Here is a 23,593-nt window from a genome sequence, read left to right as displayed (position 1 = left end):
GCGCTGACTCCGGCCGCGGTGGCGGCGGCGGCGGGGCCCGCCGGGAGCATGGGCGGCCGCCGGGGGCTGCCGTAGCGCCTCGGTGCAGCCCACCGCCACCCGCCGGGGGCTGCCGGGCCCCCGCTCGGGCAGCTCGGACGGTCCGTGCCCGCGGGTGCCGCCCGCCGGCGCCTGCACCTGTTGAAGGTAACGCAGCCCCAGCCCTGCCGCCGCGCCGCGGGATGGGGCGCGGAGGGGAGGGGGGAGGCGGATTCCACGGAGACTTCCCTCTGTCTCCCCAGCTCGGGAGCTGCTGAGTTGTGGGTAGAGCAGCTTCTCTCCTCCTCGGCTGCGGGGCCGGGACCGGGGATAAGCAGCGAGGGCTGGGGCGGATGGGGCTTTCTACCGCGCTGCCCGCGACCAGATGGTTTTGGTTAAGGGGCTCCCGGGCGGCGGCTCTGGACTCGGAGCGCCTTTCTCAGCCGCCGTGCAGGGCGGGGAGGTGGGGGAGGCGCGGGGAATCGGCTCCTCCCGGCCGGCAGCCGCGGAGCGCCGGTGTCCGGCGAGCTCCCTCCGCCCCACTCGATGGAGCCTGGCTGCTCTTCCCGGGAGTTTCGCAAGCCCGAAGCGGCCGGGGTCAGCAGCCCCGGTGTCACGACTGGCACTGGCCCGGCGCCCACCCGGCGCTTCGTCTGGGCGCTGCCGACTCGGGAACTCGTTTGGGATTTTCCTGCAAACGCATTTTGTCTCTTCGCAGAGGCAGCTTTAAACTTTCTTTCCAAACTGTTAATTAGATACACTGTACTTTGCTCATGTTCCGTGGAGGCGAATGGGAGTGCGAGGCTGGAAAGGCTTGTGACTCAAAGCATAGTTATTCGGGAGGTGCAGAACATCTTTGCGTGCCGCGTTCAGATAGGCTGTACCTGTAATTTGTGACTTTGCCTTCTCCGAGATTTCGTCGGTCTTGGTGTCATGGGGAGGCAGAAGGGATAGTTAACACCTCGGGTCCTTTCGAGGTTAATCAGACACTCGGTTGAACATACAAAGGAGGAAGTGTATGTTTATTTCCTCTCTGAAATCTGATGGAAAATAATATTGCTTTGTCCATGAGTAACAACACTATGGTCCTGTCTTTATCGCTGAGCTCGTTGTCAAATGATAACTTGTTCGTAAGGGAACTTACGCTTTTGTAATGAAGGCTGTTACCTTGAATGTGATGATGAGCTTATTGAACACCAGAGGGAACTCTGAATAGGTAATTCATTCGAGGGAGATATATGCTTATTTTACTGTTTATGTTCTCATTACAATGGAATCTAGGAGGAAGCAAAGGTTGGTAAGTAATAAACTGCTGGTATGTACCTAGGATTGACTTCAGTTTTCTTAATAGTTCTTTTCAGAAGAAAAAAATCTTTTTTTTCTTTCTTTCTTTCCTTTTCTTTTTTTTTTTTTTTTTGTTTTTGTTTTTGTTTTTTGTTTGTTTTTCCCCCAAAGCTTGAAATGTGTAACTGGTCTTGCAACAACTATGTACCATGCTATATGCAAATCAGCTGGGAGACCTGTTCACTATTTGCTAGGGAATGAGATTATACATGCATGTTGGGCTGATGCTTAATGCCCTGCCTGCCTCTCAGGTTGTGAGACAGATCCAACACACCTGGGTACAGGGGCTGCTACCTACAATTGATATACCAGAATAGAACATGCTTCCAGCCAAAACAAAAGGGAGGAAGGAAGGAAGTCTACTTCTAAGTAGCATGTCTTGTCCTCCTTACCTAGAACACTTGTGGATCTAAAGCATAGTCTGATTGCCTGTGAAGTAGAAAATAGTCTTTCTTAAAATATATGACTTTAACAAATACAGAAATGAAATGTTGTCGGTGTTTGGGAAAGGAGTTTGAATGGTGGCTTCTGGTACCAAAAGCTGTTTAAATAATTTGAGATTATTGTAAGAAGCTAGGGTCAACCCATCAAAATGTGTTTTGTAGTAACATGAACCCCAAAAATTTGCAATTGAGACTTTGGATGCTTGTGATAGTCTGTTACAACAGTGTTGATAAACAGTATTCTTTGATACTCCCGAATTGTCAATGACATGGGAAGGATAGCACAATGAATACACTTAATACACTTTTGACTCTGACTTTTGCTCCAGAAGCTGATGCATTCAGCTGTTCATCCTGTCCCTTTGCCAGAGGTTAGTCTGCCATTCAGGGTTATTTTCTATTGAACTTTGAATCTGAGTTTACAGACAGGCATATGAATGTCAACTATATTTTATGGCTATTCATATTAGTGTTGTGAAGTCTGATAACATGAATCTCCTGTATATCTCTCTGTTGTGACAGAGGGACAAAGCAACCACTTGGGGTCAGCTGAATTGAGCTGCGGTTGTGAACCATAGTCCATATGCATCTAAATTCTTCTGAAATGGCAGGTGTGAGCCCAGTGACCTACCTTGTATCAGACCTTGGTGGGCAGTGGTAGTGGGGAGGCAGCTCTGCACAAGGAGAGGCTGTGTGACCTTCGTAGGTTGGTCAGCAACACACAGGGTTCTGGGTTTCAGAAGGATGTAGTAGATGGTGCATCTGAACAGCCCTCTCTTCTTCTCCTTCTTCCAATCTAGCAATCAGAAAGTGATCCACGGTTTTTTTTCTTTTATCTAAGTCTTTGTTTATCTGGCTTGAGGACTTGTTATGTAAAATATCCTCACTAAGGGCATGGCATTACTCTGCCTGAATTTTCTACAGATGATATTGGAAGTTGGATAAAGGTTTTGTATTGCTTTATAAAACTGGGACTTGTTTGCCTTGCATGCAGATGATCACTAAGGACAAATTACATTTTGAAGGGAGACCTCTTCATAAATGCCTGTTAAGAACAAAAAAATTAATTGTTGCAAATGGGTTTGGATGCTGGCTCGGTTTTGAGAAAAAGATTTGCACGTTTATTTATTTATTGTTATGAAGATGTAATAGTAAGCATTTATATTTTTGTAATGGCTATAATTTGGAATTTTTCATATACTTTTAAATTATTTATTGTATGAAGCACTGAATGAAGATATTTGTTGCACTGGTGTCACATTCAGAATATTGAATTACAATTGTAAAATTAAGGTAACAAGCTGAAATTGGGGTTTGCAACTTTAAGCTCTTGCCAGCAAGCAGTTAATGGCAACATTAACTGCTAGAAAAGTAATTGCTACCGTTCTTTTACTGTCATTTTGTTCTCACTCTCCTCCAGTTAGCCTGTTCCACAGAGATATCATGAATATTCACCGAAATAGCTTGGCATTGTCACTTATGCAATTTCTCATCAGATCCAATGTGTTGATGAGCTAATGTGCACTTGATTAAATGTACTTGATTTATGCAAACAAAAACTCTAGGTCCTTCTTGAAGTAAAGTTAGCACCTGCACAGCTATTAGTGAGATGAGAGTCTAAATAATTATGATGAAATTAAGTAAACAAACAACCTCTATATGGTATCCCTCCTACTCCTTCACTTTTACCTTTTTGTTCAACTCAGTAGTGGATTTTTTTTTTGGCTTTTCTTGCAGGTTTTCTTATGCACCATAGGAAACTGTTAAGCTCAGCTTATCATGGAGGGTCTGTTTAAGTGGCTTAACAGTACAAAAAGGTCTCTGTCTATAAAACTGATAAGACCGATTTTTATAAAACTATAGAAATCTGGCTACAAAAAGAGGCCTGGAGTCCTTGCCCTCTGCTGCTTTGGAGGAAGCAGAGGACGGATGGAAGAGGGAGAGGACACATGCTTGCCCAAGCCCTAGTACAGCCAGCCTGACTGGAAAGCTGTTCAGGGGATCTTGTGGACTTGGGGCTTACTTTCTTTAGGCAGATAGGAATTTAGTTATCTGTTAAAATCAAGTATTTATGTTATTGTCTCTGTAGTTGAATCTCTGGAAATATATAACTTTTGGAGCTTTCCGAGTTTCCATCTCAGGTGGCTGAGGGAAGACTTACTTGTTGTTGTAATGTCTAAAAGTGTCTGTGCTTAGTAAATGTTACTTATAATTATTAAAAAAATCTCAGCGTCAACATGATGGTCAGCCCCTGCCCTACTGCTCAGCTTTACACCAGCATAATACAGGACAGAGTTTGCCCTCAGGATTGTGTCAGCAGAGCTGTGGTCACCAGCCACGTGCTTTTAGGGACACTTGGTTTCTCTTTGGAATTCAGCTTCTGGGAGCCGGCGCCAGCACGGATTGATGATTAGCACCATGCTGAGTTCCCCAGGCTCATCAGCCTCAGCACTCGTCAGGGGACAGAGTCCACCTGGCACCTTCTGAAACACTTCTGACCTTGCTCCACCTTTGTAGTCAGCTTCCAAATTTCTGCCTTTGTAGTTTCACTTTTGACATGCCTCTGGTCAAAAAGCTTTGCGATCCTGCAAGCAAGTGAATTTAGTAGTTGATTTATTCAAAGTGTGTCTTCAAGAAGTTAGTTATCCAATTAAAACCTTATTCTTAGTGTTTCACTTGGTTTTTTTTGCTAACCAGCATCACTAGTTTAAGGCCACAAGTAAAAAGTGAAGACAATCAGTCTTCCTGACTTACCTCTGGGCCCAGCAAGATCATGGCACAGATCCTCCTGGGAGATATGTGAAAGCATATGGAAAAGAAGGAGGTGCTTTGTGACAGGCCAAATGGCTTCAACATGGGCAAACTGTGCCAACAAATTTGATAGCCTCCTATGACTCAGATTACAGTGTTAGTGGATAAAGGAAGAGTAACCAATGTCATCTGCCTGGACTTGTGCAAAGTTTGACATCGTCCCACATGGTATAGTTGTCTAAACTGGAGAGGCATGGATTTGCTAGATGGACCTCTCAGTAGATAAGGAATTTGCTGGATGGTTGTACTCAAAGAGTTGCAGTGGATGGCATGATGTCTAAGTGGAGACCAGTGGTGTTCCTCAGGGATCAGATTGAAACCAGCACTTTTTAACATTTTTGTTGGTGACATGTATAGTGGGATTGAGTGTAACTTCAGCAAGTTTGCCAGTGACACCAAGCTGTGGGGTGCAGTGACAGGCTGGAAGGAGGCAATGCCATCCTGAGGAACCTGGACAGGCTTGAGAAGTGGCCTGTGCAAACCCCATGAAGTTCAGCAAGGCCAAGTGCAGGGTCCTGCCGCTGGGTTGGGGAAATCCCAAGCACAAATACAGGCTGGGTGGTGAATGAATTGACAGCAGCCCCGAGGAGGAGAACTTGGGGGCTGTTGGTTAACGAGAAAGTCAACTTGACCCAGCAGTGCACACTTGCAGCCCAGAAAGCCAAATATATTCTCAGCTGCATCAAAGAAGCCTGGCCAGCAGCTTGACAGCAACATAAGATGATTGTGGCACTATTGGAGTAGTCCAGAGGAGGGCCATGAAGATGATGAGTGGGCTGAAGCACCTCTCCTATGAAGACAGGCTGAGAGGGTTAGGGGTGTTCTGCCCAGAAAAGAGAAGGCTTTGGGATGATCTAACTAGCTTTCCAGTACCTGAAGGGAATGTATAGGAAAGATAGGGCAAGACTATTTGCAAAAGCCTGTCATGACAGGACAAGGAGGGATGGGTTCAAATTGAAAAAGATTAGGTTAGATGGGCTATTAGGAAAAAATCTTAAGTGTGAAGGTGGTGAGGCACTGGAACAGGTTGTGGAGGGAAGCTGTGAGTGAGTGCCCCATCCCTGGTCATGTTCAAGGCCAGGCTGGATAGGACTTTGAGCGACCTAGTCTAGTGGAAAGTATCCAGGGGTGCTGGAATGAGATGATCTTTGAGGTTCCTTCCAAACCCAAACCTTTCACTGAACCTATGATTTACGTAAATTGCAGTGAATGGCTTTGGTATTACTTGACAATCATAGTTATTGTTATGTTGCAGATGTCATTCTTTCTGTCTTTGCTTTTTAAAAGCCTTCGCAATCCTACAATAATCCAGGAATCTGTAGAAAAACTTTGTCCCAATGTCCTAATTCTGTGCTGGACCTTCAAGTAGACCCATCAGAGCCACTCTTCCAGATTAGGTACATGAAAACTGCCTGTGAACAGCATGATTTTAAATAAAAATCCATGAGATGTTTAGCACTTAAACTGAATTGTTCCAGAACTTACTTTTTTGTAACAAGGTATGTTCATGCTAATTGCAGAACAGACCTGACTAGCATATTTCTAGTTAAACTGGATTAGGTCTGCATGTTGACTTGGATTGAAGGATGCCCTCATAAACCTGATGCTAATCTTGCTGTATCTAGAGGAATTATTAATGTGATAGCTCTGTGTCTTAGAGAAGGAATGCAGAAAGCTTAATGTTCTGTCTATACTTACTGTGTTTTAAATATGTAAAAATTTGAGGAGTGAACTCTTCACATATTTTTCCCCAGGCTTCTTGTTTGTCTTCTAGATAGTTTAAGAAGAGATAGTATCTCTTTCTGACGTCTAAGAGTTGTATATAAAGAAGATCTATCTCTTACATTCCTATTGGCATCACTGTTTAGAATTTATGAAGGACCATTTTTTTAAACAAGGTTTGCCCTGTAGGAAAATTTTTATTGGTCAAATGTGTTCAACTGCAGGGAGAAAGCAGAGGGCAGAAAATACAAAACAAATGGATCTGGTAAAAAGGGTGCAGCTGAAATACAAGGTGAAGTTTACCATCCTGAATCAGGACAAGTTAGTAATCTTTTGCTGGGGTTTAAACTAGGCCTGCAAAGCAAATAAAAGCTTCTTTTTTCCTGATGATAAAGGGCACTTGGAATGGTTAATAGTAGAAGGGTATTATTTCCTTATGCTTGTATTAGTTACTTACTTACTTTCCCTTTAATGTATCTGAATATGCTCATTTCAGCTGGAAGTCAAAAATATGCAACATCTCTCTTAAATATATGAGAACATTGATTTGCCCTTCCTTAGTGTGTTGTCACAATGTGTGTTGAACTTACATGCTATCTTCATTTAATCAGTATGGGACGAATTGGTATAAACTTAATGTTGGGCCTGTTGAATTGTAGGGCAATAAAAACAGTAATTTGACCTCTTCTATTTCCAGTCTTGTGTGATTAAGTAGTTTAAAAGCTGTGAAATTTTTTTCTGTGTAGTTTTGACACACATCATCAGCAACTGGAACTTTTCCCTCACGAGCTGAGTAACACTTCATGTAAAATGCAGCTGTGGATATGATGTGTGCACATCTCCTATATGGGTATATGTGGGTGACTTTGAGGTTTTCTTTTCCCTTACATATGTCAAATGGCAATGGTTTTGTCTGAAAAGCTTCTACACAGGCAGAAAGTGTCTTTGTGAGTACTTTTAAGTTTTTCAAGAGTTAGTATCTCTGCAACCACAAAGCTGGCTTCATGACTTAGATTGTGCATGTGCTGTGTGGTCCAGGTGTTGTCACCTTCTGCCTGCCCAAGCTGTTGAGATGAAAAACCAAAAAGACTTTATTTACCTTGGCAATCCGGAGTCCTAAGTGGTGGTATGAGTTTATGTATTAGTAGGTTGGATAAAACTCTGGAGAGGTGATATCTCTGTTTATTAACAGATGGCTTCTTCGTTTGACATTTAACTGGGGGAAGATCTGCAAGCATTTCACAGTCCATTGTACATTTAATTTGTTATTCAGTAGCATTGATGAAAAGGCAGGGCAATATCTTTGTTGATTCTTTTTTAAATTATTTGATTGAGAGATTTTTCTTTGACTTTTGGGTTTTGTTTAGGTTTTTTTGAGATTGTCATCTACAGTTTAGTGTCAGTGGAGCTGTCAAGTCCCACAATTGTTTGAACATCTCACTTGGCTATTGCTCATGGGCCAAACAAATTCTGGGCCTAAAGCATATCTTACCTTGAAAATTCCGAGAAAAAAAGAATCCATCTTTAAGAATTTGTTCCTATTTGATTTTGCCTTTTCAGAATTTCATCTTGTTTCTAACAAGAGCCTTCTGTGGTTTTGAATTGCATCTGTTCATGCCTTTTAAGTTTTCTTGTGGCTGTATTAAAGACTTTTTGTTGCTAATAATTCTTTTCCTCAAAGATGATCAAGTAAACTGTCAGCTGTCTGTCTGGCTTATCAAAAGGACTGAATCTTTAAATCTGATTATACACAATGTTTTTTACCCCCCCGCCCCCAGATGCTAATTGCTTTTGTAGCTCTACTTTGCATGTTCTATAAGTTTCAATGTCTCTTTTTGAGCATCAGCCATGGAACTGGGCAGAGTATTTCAGTGTCACTCTTGCCCCATGCTACCCCTATCATTATTTCCATTCACTCTCATATCTTTGAACCCAGGAGCCACATTATCCCTTCTAATAACAGCAGAAGCTCTGAATGTGATGCTTAGCTGTGAGGCTGTGTTAACCTCATCCCTTTTGCTTTCCTTGCTTCAGAGGTCACAGTTCTCTGATCTGCAAACCTTACCTGTGTCTCTTGTTGCTAGATATATATCTGCATTCAGATATCTTGTTTTGGTTGGAATGAGCACAGCTTGCCAAGTAATTGTGTTAACTCTGTGATTTGCCTTCTGTTTTTATTTCTCATGTCACTAAACCATGTAATCTCTTAATTTTACTATAAAGGACTTACTTATTTCCAGGTAGCTAATAAAACACTTAGGTAGTGTAGAGCATAATTCCAGTAATTTTGAACTGCAAAAGAAACATTACAGTTGCATTGTGATGTTACTCACTAATGACAGCTTTTCTGAGATCTTGAAGTTAACTAGTTTTTACATATTTGTCCTATATGTTTCTATATCCTATTTTTAAAATCCCAATGATTTGATACCTGTTGCTTATGGCACATCTTTAAGCCTTCAGTTGCTGAAAAAGCCTTAAATGTGATAAAAAATCAATAGATTTCACCATCCTTATTCTTATAAAGATGAAAATGAGGAACTTTCTGCAACGTTTTGAGATGCCAGCTCCAAAATTATTCCTCCCTTAGGATGCCCACAGACGCCCTTTATATTTGGTTGTCCGTATTGTCTACTCCCTTGTCTTATGTGTTCTTTGAAGCATCTCTTCTGTGTCTCTTCCAGCAGGAGCAAGTATACGTCAAAAGGCATTTCATCCCAGACCCTATTTGCACGGAAGCCTGAGCCCCAAGAAGTCCCTTTGACTAGCAACACTTGTGCTGCTCAGGTGGGCTAAGAACTCTTTTGGACTGAGGGTTTTGTTTCAACCTCCATTTCTTCTTCCGAAGTGTTGCACTGTGTGCTTGAGAAGGAGGAGTTTCTTTTGTAGAGCACTGCAGTGCAGTTGGCTTGGTGCACTGAGATGAGAGATGTCTGTGTGGGATATACATGCTGTAGGGTTTAGGTTGAAATATTAAATGCCTCAAATTTAGTGTAATAATCTGGCATGAAAATGTACTTGTAATTGTCCTGGATGCTGTCTGATTCAAAAGCGATTTTTACGCATATTTTTGTATCTCCTGGACCTGTAGTGTAAAAGGACATTAAGCAACTTGTGGGTGTGAATCATCTGGAAGTTAATTTAGTTATCAAAACATAGTATCTCAATTGCTCAGAGTAACACTTTCCACTTCACTTTTACAATGTTTTACTTGTTGCCACTGTTCAAATTTAAATGCCTCTTTACTTTTCCTAGTTGTAGCAATTAGTTATTCTCTTTTAATTTTGATCTCGATGCCTGTAAAATGAATAAATGTAAACACCATTCTTGAAACTAAACTCTTCATGCTATTTTCTCCTACTGATAATTTCAAGAGGCAGACTGTGTTTTCTGTTGTCTGTGGCTTAATTAATCTACTTGAATTATACTTGAACAGGAATTCTGATACCAGAAGAGGGTTTAGCAGCTTTGGAAGTTAGGAGATTATGAATGAGGCAGCACAGAAGAGTTACTTTATGTTATTACTTTGCTTGTTGGAAAAAGAAGATGTTTGTAAACTCATGGTCAGAAGTGGCTACATACTTGCTTCTTTTCCCTCCCTCTTAGAGACTTTTCTATTTTCTCAGACCTTTCACATGTAATAACTTGGCATAGATAGACAGGTCTCTGTCCCAAACTGAGATGCTCCAACAACATGCTAATAATTCAGTGGTATCAGTCAGATGAAACTGGCATACTTACTGGAATACCAGAAGTCTGGGCTGCTTTGTGAGTAGGTTTGGTGTCCAGATTACCATATATGCAAGCCACTGTATGCAGCTGGGTGCTGTGTTTTTTGACTGGGGCCTTGATTGTGATGGTTTTGTTGCTGACTTTAGCAAGCATTTTAATTTCTCTGTGATTTTGTGGTGTGTTTTGTTTTGTTGGAGGGGGGAGGGGTGTGGATGGGTGTTGTTTTTGTTGTTGGTTTAGGTTTTTTTTTTCATTACTTCACTTTGGGGAATATGGGGAAATCTGTAGAGAAAAGTACAATTTGGTGGTATTTTTGTCAAGTATAAGTAGGGCAAGTAGATTCTGCAGCATTCCTTCTTGATGAGAAAAGATAGGGACCTGCTAATTCTCTTAAATTATCCTGTTGCTTGGCCAAAAGCCCCTATGCAAAAGTAAACCTTGCATCCCCAGATTTCCTGGCTTGAACAAAGCCTCCTACAAAGCACTTTCACATCGTGCTCTCTGTATCCATGAGATGACTTGGCAGGAGGGAGCATTTTTGTTCCAAGTGGGTTAGCAGCAGGCACAGACCATCATTCAATAATATGAAATCTTCAGTGGCAGCTCTGCTGTAAGTAGTTCCTGCTATCACTGGCCAGTACCTGCTTGGTTGTTCTACCATGCTATTTTGTGAAGCTGTGCTGTGGGCTGGACAGGAGAGCTGATCTAGCATTAGACTGTATTTTATGTTTAGTTGTTATATGGCTTTGAAAAAAAGTATTTAGACATTTCCCTTCCCTTCATCTCTGCTGCATTTCACAGCATGGCTGTGCAAACACATGATAATTTGCAATGTTGGACTGAGAAGCTGGAAGGCAATCCCCACACCCGACCCCATTAAAAAAAAAAAAAAAAGAAAAAAAAAAAAAAGAGGATTCAAGACCTGCTTAAAGTAATTTCGTTGCCAAATTCTTTGTGTTATCAAGCCCCGCCTGTGTCTGTAGCTCTCTTCCCTTCCTGCCGGTCCCATCCTGGGTGGCCCTATTAGTCGGGGAAGAAGAGGCTTTTGCAAATAGAGTTAGGGTGTTGAGTTTGTCCTTTCAATAGCAGCCATGCTCCTGTGTAGCTGTACTTTAATTTCAAATAATATGAGGTGGCTTTAAACTAAATACAACTCTTTTACATAGATCTGGCTAGTGCCCTTATTCTCTCTGGGTGCTCTAAATATTGTGTCCTTGTGCACTTAGTGAGGAAGCTTTTTTGGTGTCAGTTTTCTTTCTCAGCTGATGACCTCCACTGCTAGCACTCTCCTGAAGCATTAACCATGCACAGAGTCACTTCCTTTTCCCTCTTACCTCAGTTTAAAAGACTTTGCTCTTGAATCTTGTAAATGGGGTGATAATTTCAAAGCAAACAGCTTCCAGTCCTTTCTTGCCAACTTTTGCCCACAAGGTATGCAAAGTAAACAGAGCAGTTAGGAAATTAGTTATGTGCTTTCCCTCCTAGTGCAAGGCATCCCAAGATGGTTCCTAGCCCTCTAAGTAATGAATAAAGGGAGAGATGGAGAACTGGCATGCCAGAGTTGCATTTTAATGTATGGAGCCATTTCACAGATCATTCATATTTTACAAGCTTTAGGAAAACCTTGTAAAATGTTAGGCTTTAAAAAATCCCTACTATTCATATACCGAACATAAAAGTGTTTTATTGCTTGCAGCAGAGAAAGAAAACGGAAATACCTAGGATGAGCTAAAAGAAATACAGAGAATTTTCTTTACATGTGAAAAAAATAACTTTGAAGCAGACTTTGCTTAAATCCAAGGAAGATTCTTACCTCTGGTAGGTTTTTGGAGGGACCTTAGAAAGATTTTCCAGTGCCACCATTATGTTTATAGATTTGATTTGAAAACTATGAGTCTGGATGCTGTAATGGTGGGTATGCAACAGTTACAGGGAACAATACCTGCAACAGGATATGCAGATGCCATTTTGGTGTATTTATTAAAAGGAGACAAGTCTAGGCAACTATTAAAAAATGTGACTTTGAAAAAGTTGAAAAATAAATGGTTAATGCTTAATATATTTAGCTTCATCCTAGGTATTGATCAGTCTTTACTTATTGACCTAGAGGAAAATTTGTTAAATGTGAAAATGAGACTTAAGGTTATCAACAGAGAGGCTTAGCTGCAAAATGATGACGAGGCTGTAAAGGGGGAAAAAAATGTGTGATCTCTTCCAAATGAGATAGGGCAGGTCCAAGAATACAAGGCCTGCAGGAATTCAAATCAACAGTAAAGTTATAATCTGAGGCCATGAGCACAAACACAACTTCAATTTTATTCTTATGCATGGGACAGCACAAGTAGGAAGCTGGAGCCCTCCTGGTCCCAAAAGAAGATCCTTCATTATCAGTTTTACTCTGTTAGCATGACTCAAAGGACAGTATGATAATACTTCATAGTGGTACTCCTCCACACATTTCTATCCATTTCATAAAAGTAGCTCTGTGCATGGAGTGTGCTCTACTCCTTTTTTAGAAACAGTATCTCTGTTTAAAAAAATAATATAAAATTGAATTTGCTATATACAATATGTATTATATATTTTATAGTTGACATCGAGGGTATTTAAACAAAAGTATGCTCTGTCTTCTGGAAACTTTCCCTTCATGTTTCCCAAATGAAGGTTATGAAATTCACTGAAGATGAGAGTTCTTCCATAGAAATTCCTTGAGTTCCGTAAAATGTTAACTCAAAACACTTGAAAGAATGTAAAAAATCTGTCTTCTGGAATATTTCATTTGGACTTGTACCAAAGCAAGGACCTAATTTGGCTGAACTTGTAGTCCCTAGAATATATAAGAAGATTTTTTTTTTAATATTGATTTAATGCTAAGCTCTTATATTTACTAGAGACAGAGGAAATATATATATATATATATATATATTAGCTACAAGGAAAGGATAATATGTTCCTGGAATAATTTCTTTTTAAATAGCTGCACTTTAATGCAGCATGAACTCAAACATCCCAAACCACACAATTTTTTGCTCTTTAGTTCAAATAAACCTTACCTCAGTTCACATATATATTTATTTTCCTGAGTGAAATTATGAATATCCTCTTTACAAACCAAAAAGAGAAGGTGTTGAATTAGCTTCTGCTTAGTGTAGCCCCTTTAAAGCAGATACTGCTTTATAAGATTTGATTCAGCATCTGCTTTTTACCTGTGAATCCATAATGAAGTTAAAGCAATCCAGGTAATACAATTACAAATGTGATACAAGTTGTACCAAAGCCAGGAGATTGTGCAGCTCATACACAAAGTTTCTGGGCTGACATCATCAGAGTAACCTTCTCTGATGGGAGAGAGATTGTAACTTTCTGGCTCTACTTGGTGCAAAGATTAACAAACCACATAGGAGTCCAGATTTTTTATTTTTTGTCATAGCTTGGCTGTTTGAATGCCTTTCTTCTTGCTCTGTGGGCAGACAGAAGACATTATCTTATCTATTTCTCTGTCACAGTTACAATAGCCTTGCTTTTTCTTCAGAATCTGCCTGTTAAATATAGTGGGGATAGTATAGTTTTCATCTTCTCATCTGGAGAAACCTGGCAACAGAGTGCTGGGTGATGGGGAGGTTGACTAATGGGAGTAGCTTTATATTATTTGGCTGTTTGAAGAGGAGATAAAAAAAATTAGTGTCATATAAGTTAGGTTTTATCTTTGTGGTATGAGGATGCACATGTGAAAGTTGGAGAATGCTGGAATATTTTTCTTGTTTCTAAGTTTAGCTATAAATATCTATGGCCTACTTAAGATTAACCTGTGTACTTGAAAATGAATAGCAGATTACAAGAAAATCAGATTGCTTTCTTCAAGTAAGCTGTTGGGAAACTCAAGACATTCAGAGAAGGTGAATTAACTGAAGGTGTGGAGATGGAGTACACCAAACTTCAAGATACCTGCAGGGCACTCTTGAGAGAGAAAGGGGTACCCTTGAGAGAGAAATTGACTTTCTACTCTGTGAAGATGGAGGAAGCATCATGCTGACTCATCTTCCCATTTGGGAGTTGTTCTTCAGTGGAGAGGTCTATTAGATCTTTTTTCAGGAAATGAAATTTAACAGGAGAGGAAAGTAAAAGATGGGTCTGTTACTTACTTGCCCAGGATTGGCACTGCATATCCAGGAGTAAAAATCATGTGTCCAAGCAACTTTGTTCAGAGACTCTCCAGGGTCTCCTTCTGCAGAGTGACCCTCAGGTGGTATTTTGTATGTAAATTGTATAAATTAAACTAACAAGATCACACAGATGTTATACAGAGTGCATTTTTATGTAACAAAATTGAATTGTGAATCCGTACTACTGGGTCCAGTTAAAATAAAGTATTACCACATCAGTCATGAGCAGACATGTGAAGGAAATCCTTTGCTAGCGTTCCTAGGGAATTCTGCAAATGCTTCACTGTTCCTGGAGTGCAAAATCATTATTCCCTCCTAAAGAGCATCCAAATGCTTTTAATATTGACCTGGAGATTAAAAAAGCCCCAACAAAAAAGCCCCCATGTACAGCTAGCATTCTATTACTGTGTTGAATAGCTATTAATATGCTGCAGGAGATGGGGCAGGAAGGGAAGCATGGCTGCCTATAGCTGCAAACATAATAGCTTCTAAAGTTTTAAAATGCTCCTTCTGCCTCCTCACACATCCATGCTACCTGCCATCCTATGTTTGTATTTGGTATGTTGATTTGGGGAAAGATTTGATTTGACACTACAGCACAGCTTGAGGAACCAGCTGTACAGAATATTAATATCTGATCTTATTTCATTAATATCAATTTCAGGCCTGCATTCCAGAGAAGGTTAATATTAAGCTGGTTTTAATCACAGCAATATTTTCCAGATTCCTAGACAAAATGTACCAGCTGGTTTGCACTAAATTTTACAGCGCAAGAGACAAGAAACAGACTTCCTCACAGAAAGGGAACGTGGCAGTGTAAGTCCGGGGAGCACGGGGAGGTTTCAAGCACTGTCTTGCTTCCATCCTTCAAGCAAGGATGTCTTGCTTTCACAGTGAGATCTGGCAAGGGCAGCACCAAAAACCAAAGAGACACCTGGTCTTGGCTGTGCTCTCACTATGGTTTCTGATGTTGCTGCTCACCTCAGGCTCTTTGCTCTGTTCCCACCCTGGCTCTCTTTTTGACTTGTGTTTCTCTCTCATGGTGAGTGACAAGCTTTCAGGAAAGCTGTGTTTCTGGGCTGGCTTGTGGCTGTCCACTCCACCCTGCATCTCACCTAAAACAGAAGTGGTTGTGCAACCAGCTGGAGGAAACATTGCAATGCCTGATATCCTGTGAAACCACCAAATGAGGTCATTAGACATTTAATTTTTTTTTTTTTTACAACTCAGATATGCAGCCTTGGAAGAAGTGAATGAACCATAGCTTCCTTTTTTTTCTCCACTTTTTTCTACACATGAAATGGCATAATTAAATAGCAGCTATATTGTTTTACAAATGCCTCTATGCGTGAAATTAGTGTGCTTCCCAAAAAAAGCCCTAAAACTGAAAGACTCTGCAGTGTTTGTTACAGTAAGTTAGGCCTGTGACATTCTATCCTCTGAGAAATATTCCTGCATAGAATCTAGTTATCCAGTTCATCAACATGCATAATTTCTTCCACTACTCCTAGCTTTGAGTCAAGATTGGATTTTGTGAAGATGTCTACAGAGGAGCTTTATGTATAGAGCTGTATGAAAAGAAAAGGTTAAAAATTGTGGTTGCAGCAGCATGAAAAGCTATAGCATAAACGTTCACTGCTTTAAAATATGAAAAAAAAAAAAACCCGGTGTCTTTTAAATATCAAAGGGATTAGTATTAATCCAGCACTTGTGATTTTCTTAAATCGTGTTATTTGCATAATAATACTCACCACCTGCTATATCTTCAAAGCGCTTTTCAGACATTAACTAATTGATCTTTGTAACACCCCTGTGATGTAAAGACCTGTTATTATCCCCAGTCTGCAGATGTGGAAAGCAAGACCCAGAGTAGTTGAAGGAACTTGTTGGGCACAGGGCTGAGGCAGTGACATCAAGGGTGCCATGTCTCTATTGTCCTGTCTTCTGGCAGTTCCCACTTGCAGCACTTATAGGGGCAGCTACAATTTCTTCTTGCCTGCCTTTAGGAATAAAAAAGGAACTGATTTATTTTTTTGTGTCTTTGGAGGGATATTGTTGGGGGTTGTTTATTTGTTTTGATTTTGAGGGTGTTCTGCTAAATTATTTTGCTTTTGATTTTACTTTCCCTGTACTCAAAGACAGATAAGACAGAAAAGCTTCTTATGTCATCTTATTGTCTGTGTGCACCACAGGAAACATGGAGAGCTTTTGAGCACTTTTTTCTTTGTTCAGGACTCAGTATGGTCTTATTAAAACACAAGTTCCATCTCAATATAAGAAAGAAGGATGTAAAGAACTTTACACTGAGGGTGGCAGAGCACTGGAACAGGCTGCCCAGAGAGGCTGTGGAGTATCCCTCTCGGGAGACATTCAAACCCACCTGGACAGCTTTGTGTGTTACCTGCTTATGGTGGCCCTGCCTTGGCAGGGATTGGACTAGATGAACTCCAGAGGGCCCTTCCAACCCTAACAATTCTGTGCTTCTCTGATTCCTCTTCGTAGTTTTTTTTGGTCAGAGTTGCCCCTGCTTGTCAGGGTAAAAAAATATTAAAATGAGAAGTGACAGGGTGAGTTGCTTATTGTTATAGAATTTAAATACCTGTTTCCATCCTGTGCTGGCAGTGAGCAGCCATTCCCAGGTGCCTGCCAGAAGAGCAGCTAGTGTCTGTGATCAAGGGCTGCTCCAGCAGTGGAAGGCTGGGGTGGTGCTGCCATCAGGATGGCAGCATGTTCCCAACATCTGCCTCACGGTGTTCCTTCACCAGGTGTCTGGGGAGGCCATGGGCATGTGTTGTTCCAGCCCTTGGACGTGTGGGTGACATGCAGGTGATGTGTAGGTTCCCCCAACCTCTACCATTGCTTTCTTTGGAGCAGAGCTTAAAATTGCCAGGTGGGCCTTGGTAAGTATTGTGTACCTGAGCAAAAATGAGGCAGAAATGGAGAACAGACAGGTGTCACACACCTCAGTCAGAGAAGAGATATTAAAAGCTCTTTCATGGTAATAATCTGACTCTAAAATGGGGTATTAAAAAAATATATTACAGTCCCTTTAATCTGGCAGTGTCACTTCAATACTTAGTGCAAGGGTTTAACATTAAAGTGAATGCATTTGTTTTTACAGATGTTTTAATGGCATTATCTCCAAGCAGGAAAGTAAATCTTGAGAGCACTTGGAGTCCATCAGTGCAGTTTCAGACCAAACCTCATGGAAAGTGTGTGCCATGCCAGCTTCCAAGAGATTTTGGATAACCTGTGATTTCCCAAGTTCAGTGTGTATACCCTCAAAAGAGCTGCAGCGGTGACAAAGGAGCAGATTACTTCAATGAGTTAGGGACATGGCTATATGTGCTTGCTTTAGTTACTTGGCCAAACAGTGGGCCAGGGGAGGTGAGGAGGTGGAGCACAAATACTCTGAATTCTATTGTACTCCAGCTGGGACAGACGGGCTGTAATCTCTCTTTAGGGCACAAATTACAGGGTTTGCAGACCTTTGCACGCTTGTGGATTGTTTGCTTCTCTTCACTCCCTGGAACATCATCTCCATACACCTCTGTTGATTCAGGACAGAAGGGGGTCCGGCTTTGGGTGACCGTGTTGCTGGTCTCATGAGGTGCTCCCTCCATGATTTGTGTCATTTTCAGGTGAAAAGGGTGAAACTGGTGAGTTCTTTGTGAAACACTGATCCTAGAGGAAGGGCAGCTTAGGAGAGGGAGGAGAGTGGGCAAGCTCAGGTCATGCTTCAAGTGAAGTTTGGGGGCAGGCTGAAGCACTCCAGTGATGATTATTGTGCTACTCATGGAGAGAAGTTGGATAAAAGGTGGATCATTTAGCAGGACTGGAAGCATGGGGCAGGGGACAGATACAAGCTGTTTGGGGCCTGGGGCGAATTCAGCTTGTGGGAGGTATTGTGTCAACCCAGTGTGCTCCTCTGGCAGCCTTGCACCACTTGGGAGAAGGGTTTGGCTGTGGTGTGCCCAGTGCTCCCAGCAGCTGCAGTGGTGCTATGCTGCCTCCTTCCCTGATAGACAGGGCAGGCCTCACTCCTATGGAAGCCAGCAGCACAAGGGTCTCAAAGGAAAGTTGCCATGCTCACAACTGTATCAGATGTTTTTATTTTTTTGTGGCCAAAGCAGCAGCTTGTGCAGTGACCTCTCATTTGGCTCTTGTGCTTGGGCAGTGTTGCTGGGGCTGGTGGCAAAGAAAAGGTTGAGCTTTCCTTGATCTTGCTGGGTAAGTGCTTTTTGGCCATGGGATCATGTCAGACTTACAACATGGACAGTGATGCCCTGGTTCTGAAATGTCAAATGAAGGTGTCCCCTCTGTCTCCTGAATTTGTTTTGGTTTAGATCTGAAACTGCTGGAAGGTGATGGTTTGTTGTACTATCAATGGTAAAAGTACCAAAAGGACTTGTAGAACACTTCTTATTGTAACCTACTTCTTGTAATCGGGCCAAAAAAGTTTTTAAACCCGAACCTAGCATGTTTCTCTCTCTCTCTCCTTTAAAGTAACCAGAAGAATAAAAATATTTCTGGCACTCAAGCTTATGTTTCAGACTTTGATTTTTTTTTTTAAGCTTGATGTTTATGAAGGATGCAAGGCTCTCTGCAACAGTGAATGACATCCTACTTAGGTCCAGCTGAAGTTTCTCTGTAGAATCCCATCAGAGGGCCTCAATTCTGGACTGCAGACAAAATCAAATGCAATTTATTCTTGGCCCTTGGATCAGCCAATTGGTTTTTTTTAATTTTTTTTTTTTATAATTATTCTGAATACCTACTCAGTTTTGGGACTAAGCTGATAGCTTCCTAGGAAACTTGGGCAGCTATCAAATAATGGTTAGTTTTGATCTCTTTTCTTGTGGACTTGTCTGTAATATCAGCCTATGGGAGATGTCTCAGCAAGCTCAGTTTATTTCAAAGAACATTTAAAATAATGGAAAATACATCTGAGGGGAGTTTTGAAGAAGCCATATGCAGATAGAGTCTCTGCTCTGTCATGAGGCAGAGAATCAACTGTAGTTAAGCCATTCATTGATCCTCCTCCTCTAAAGGAAAATACTTAGTAGCTGTCATTCCTCTGCTCAAGTTGTTACTGTGAAGTTTTTCCTGATGTTTATCCTGCAACTCCTGGATGCTGTTTAGGTCTCTTGTCTTTAATAGACATGGTGAACAGTTAATTCCCTTCCTCTGTGACTAATTTCTCCCTAGTTGAATACTCAGTAAAAGCTAAATCACTTGCCAATAATTCTTGGGCCCTTGAAACAACAAAAAAACAAGCTTTTAAATTGGTTAGAGTTCTCTTAAGAAATAACACTGTTTTGGCAACTTATATAGCCTTGAACTTGTTTGTGAACTCACTATAGACTCTAACTGGATAGGTTTGTTTAGTAAACTTTTTTAAACCCCTCACCTTTAAAAACCCAATTGTTTCCAGACTGGGTTATAAATGGGGTTCTGTGCCTCTTTAATTTCGCTGTGAACAGAACTGCGAGTGTCTTCATTCAAGGGCCCGCCTTGCTTTGTACCGGCTGATTTACAATACAATGTGTAAATGTAGTAGCAGTCTGGAACAAAGGAGAGCCTGTTTATCCAAACAAATTTGAGGGTGAGGGTGAAGAGGTAAATTGCAGCCTGTTCACTGAACTGCGGCATGAAAGCAGAACGAAAGGCAGGGGAAACGTGACAGGCAAATGACTGGGGGGAGCCGGCTTGGCCCGGCATCCCTGTAATTGTAGGGTAGCGCTGACCCAAGGAGCCCAGGCGAGCTGTCGGGGTGCCCAGGTGCTTCCTGGTCCTTTGGAGGAGCTTCACTGGCAATTAAAGAGGTTTTGTAGATGGTTTTTGTGCTTTGCTCAGAGCAGTTCTTCTGTAGTCAGTTGTGCAGACTCCTATGTAACCTCTTGGCGGGTGTTGCTGCGATTCCCCAGTTCACAGTGCCTTAGCTGATTGCTTTTACTCGTCCTGAACTGAAGCCAGCAAACACATTTCTTGGATTTAAGTATTCTGGGTATTTTAGCCTTATTGTTAAGCTTGAGTATTTCAGCTATAACAGCTAAGTCTATTAGCAAAGAGATTAAATTGTGAGGAAGTTATATTGCCTTGTCCAGACATGAAAAATAAATTGTTAGAAATCGGCTTCCATCCAAGGCATGATCACTCCTGCAAAACAAATTGGACAGAAATACTGTGGTGCTTTTCTGTGCCTTGCATGCTCGCTCTTTGCACTTCCTGTAAATGAATTTGCTACCTAATTATGAAACAGGTTAAGGAGGATGACCTATTTAAACTGTATCGGTAGTGCTTCCTGATGTTAGTTGCAATAGGGGCCTGGTTTGCTCAAAATCTGTTTTTTTTATTCTGCTTCTGCTACCATGTACCATTTTGAAAGGGTGATTTGCAGAGCCTTACTCAGGCTGGGACCTGCGTAAGGTGAACTCTAACACAGCTCATCAGCTTCTTGGCTCAGTCGCATCCTGCGTGCTGTGTAGTATTTACTGTTGTACCAAGAAACATGAAGTTCCATCTGTCCTTTGTTTTTCTGCCCATTAAGTACAAAATTCATTTTGGTTTAGCAGAGCTTTCCTCTAAACTTTTCCTGAGTTATAAATTATGGCTTTTCTGAAATCTTCAGCCTTGTCTGTGGGAAGAACACTTTAATTTGGTTTAACAGTAGATGAGTAATCTAGCTACGGATAGTGATTTTTCAGTTCAGCTGCAGTCAGCTTCTTGCTCCAACTGTTCCACTAAAATTTCAGAGGTGGCAATCAATTCGCAGCCAGCCTTGTTTATCCTCCCCATGACTTTTCTTGTTCTCTTCTTAGTCTATGACACTGAAAAGTACTATCTTATAAAGCATGTGTGCTGTATTCCTTTTAATGGCTTTCAACACAATTTTTAAAGTCAGATTACTGAACTGTTTTTGCTCTGTTCGGTCATCACCTAGAATTTTAGCACAGATACTCAAATATTTCATGCTTGCCACTTCAAAACAGATGAACAGTATCTCTTCAGGAATATATTTTAACTTCACTTATCTGTTTTGGTTCTTTCCACTGTAAAGTGGAAAGAATTGTGTTAGCATTAGTTAAACTGGTTTATCTTGTTCTCTGTATACAAAAATATGAAGTCAGGCTGAAAGCTCTCATTTGGCATGCAGGTCCATTTTATAGGCACCCAGACTTGGAACACATCCTTCCAACATCAGCAGGATCTGTTCTTCGGGTGGGTGAATGGATGGGCCAGAGAAATGGGCCTGCAAGCACGGGGTAGGTGTGCCGAAGCCAGCAGGGAAGCTCCTGTTTCAGGTCACTGAGCACTTCTCAGGGCATTTGGTGGTAGAAGAGGGGTGCCCTGATGATGTGGAAGCTGCTGCCCCAAAGGTAAAGGCAGGTCAGCAGATGGAATGCACTGCTCTTGAGATGCTTGTTTTTGTTCCTGTAATTAGTATGTAAGGTTAATTTCCTCTTGAGTATTCGAAAGAGGACAGCTCAGTCTTCAGGGACTAAAGCTGCCTGGAGGAGTGGGGGATATGTTTTGTTTTGTTTTAAGTGTGGTATGCACTGTTCCTTGATGGAAGGACAGAAACTTCATAGCTCTTGTTTTAAAAGCTATGGGCTATGGGTCAGCCCGTAAATGTTATTAATTTCATGTGGAGTGGCTAAACTTCCTGCTGACTTAGGTAATGTACCCACTGAGCTTGGATAAAAGGTTAGAGATGGCAATTATGGAAAAATCTTTTTCCATTAAGCTTTTGTAAGCTCAACCAAGCCACTGTCAATAATTACACTTTTTTCCCTGCTATTGTAGACTGACTCTAATCCAGACTTGGTTTATTTAATTTTTTTATTGCTTGAATGTGCACACTCAAGATACATGGAGAATATCAAGCAACATTGAGTACACACTGAGCAAATGCATTTGCTGGGATGTACCAGCACATCTTGGTGTGTCAAGCAGTGAATAGATTTGCAGTGTGTTTGTAAGTGGTCATAATTAGGCTGTAAAAGTGCATGGTCTTGCACTTTTAATTCTCTGTCTCTTAAGTTGAACAAGGCATCTTGCAGAGTGGCATTGGGCTGGAGGAGGGGGTACCAGAACGACTAGAAATAGCAGCTGTTTGTTTATGCCAGAATTTTTATTCTCTCTCTTCCTTCTCCCTTTCCTAGGGATAGTCTTATGTATTCCACCCACTCTCATTCCCTTCTGGTGAATGTGTGTGGATGTGCTCCAGGACCATATGTGCTCATAGAGATACACTTCAAAGGAAATTCTAGACTGCCTAGAGAAGCTGTTTGAGTTTAGACGAGGCCTGAATTTGCCGACTGCTGCAGCATTTCTTTTGAAGAACCACATGGCAGTGCTGCTGTTTCTTTCCTTCAGCACCTTTGCACACTGATGAACACCCTTAGCCCCCAAAGCAAGTGAGCTGCTGATAGGTGTAGTCTGCATGAACTGAAGCAAGCTGAATTTCACTTCAAGGCATCAGCTCAGCTGGGCTTTTTGGTGGCTAGTTGACATACTTTAGATTTCATTATGTATTTGCCCAGCAGTGAAGATAGTATTAGGTTGTTTCTTTTTCCCCCTCCATGCACAATGATTTTTTCAAAGAAGATTTTATCAGATGGTTTTCGGGAAAGGTGGGAACTTGCCCCAGCTGATTCAGGGACACTGTCTTACCAAGTCATTATTTCTAGATACTTAGGATTCTGGCTGCAGACCAAAAGGACCCTGTCTGTGTCTGCTCTGCTGGGGCTATTCTTGGTTAGATGCCTACTTTCTGTTTGATAAACCTCTGCAAATTCTTGATGGCTTCCATATGAATGGTGTGGTATTAAACTGAATATATAAACATACTCCTTGTTGGGGAATGCAGGGCAGCTGGTGCAGATTTTGGCATCCTTTTCCTTCCAGAAAACAGAATTGCACAATAGCTGCATTCCAGCAGAAGATTTTGAACCTGGACTGTATTGAAGTTAAATGTTTGCCAGGAGTTGTCCATTACATTTTGCAATATGAAACATTGACCTTTCATATGAATGGCAATTATTTTATATGAAGGCATTTCTTTTTAAAAGTCCATTTTTATGGGTATTTGGTCCACTACTCTTGAAGAATGAGTGTTTGGCAGATGTGTCAGTGGACTTCTATAGCATCTTTCACTCTTTATATGCTTTAGTCCATGGTGCAGATCTTCATTAATTTGTTTCTGTAAACGCAAGTTTCATATGTCAGACAGGGTGATCCTGTTTGTAGCTTGCTGGAGGTACGGGAAGGAAAATAGTTTGATTTTTCACAGGTGTTGCCATGCAGTCATGCATTCCCTTCCCTAGACTTCACTCTTTGGTCAGCCATGAAATGAGT

The 23,593-nt window shown here is 41.4% G+C and overlaps 1 protein-coding gene across 3 annotated transcripts in view; it reads left to right on the top strand.

Moving 5' to 3' along the window:
• The window catches only part of PLXNB2 (plexin B2), a 250,688-nt gene that overhangs the window by 335 nt on the left and 226,760 nt on the right, over positions 1 to 23,593 (top strand). Inside the window, exon 2 of one of the 3 annotated variants that reach the window (XM_030256458.4) lies at positions 9,023 to 9,125. The exons of the other annotated variants lie outside the window; for them this stretch is intronic. The gene's annotated coding sequence lies outside the window, so the exon portion shown is untranslated. The remainder of the gene's footprint in view (positions 1 to 9,022; positions 9,126 to 23,593) is intronic. 3 annotated transcript variants of the gene reach the window in all.

The sequence above is a fragment of the Taeniopygia guttata genome, chromosome 1A, assembly GCF_048771995.1.
Source record: "Taeniopygia guttata chromosome 1A, bTaeGut7.mat, whole genome shotgun sequence".
In the NCBI taxonomy this organism is placed as follows: Eukaryota; Metazoa; Chordata; class Aves; order Passeriformes; family Estrildidae; genus Taeniopygia; species Taeniopygia guttata.
This window is presented reverse-complemented; position numbering and strand designations above follow the sequence as displayed.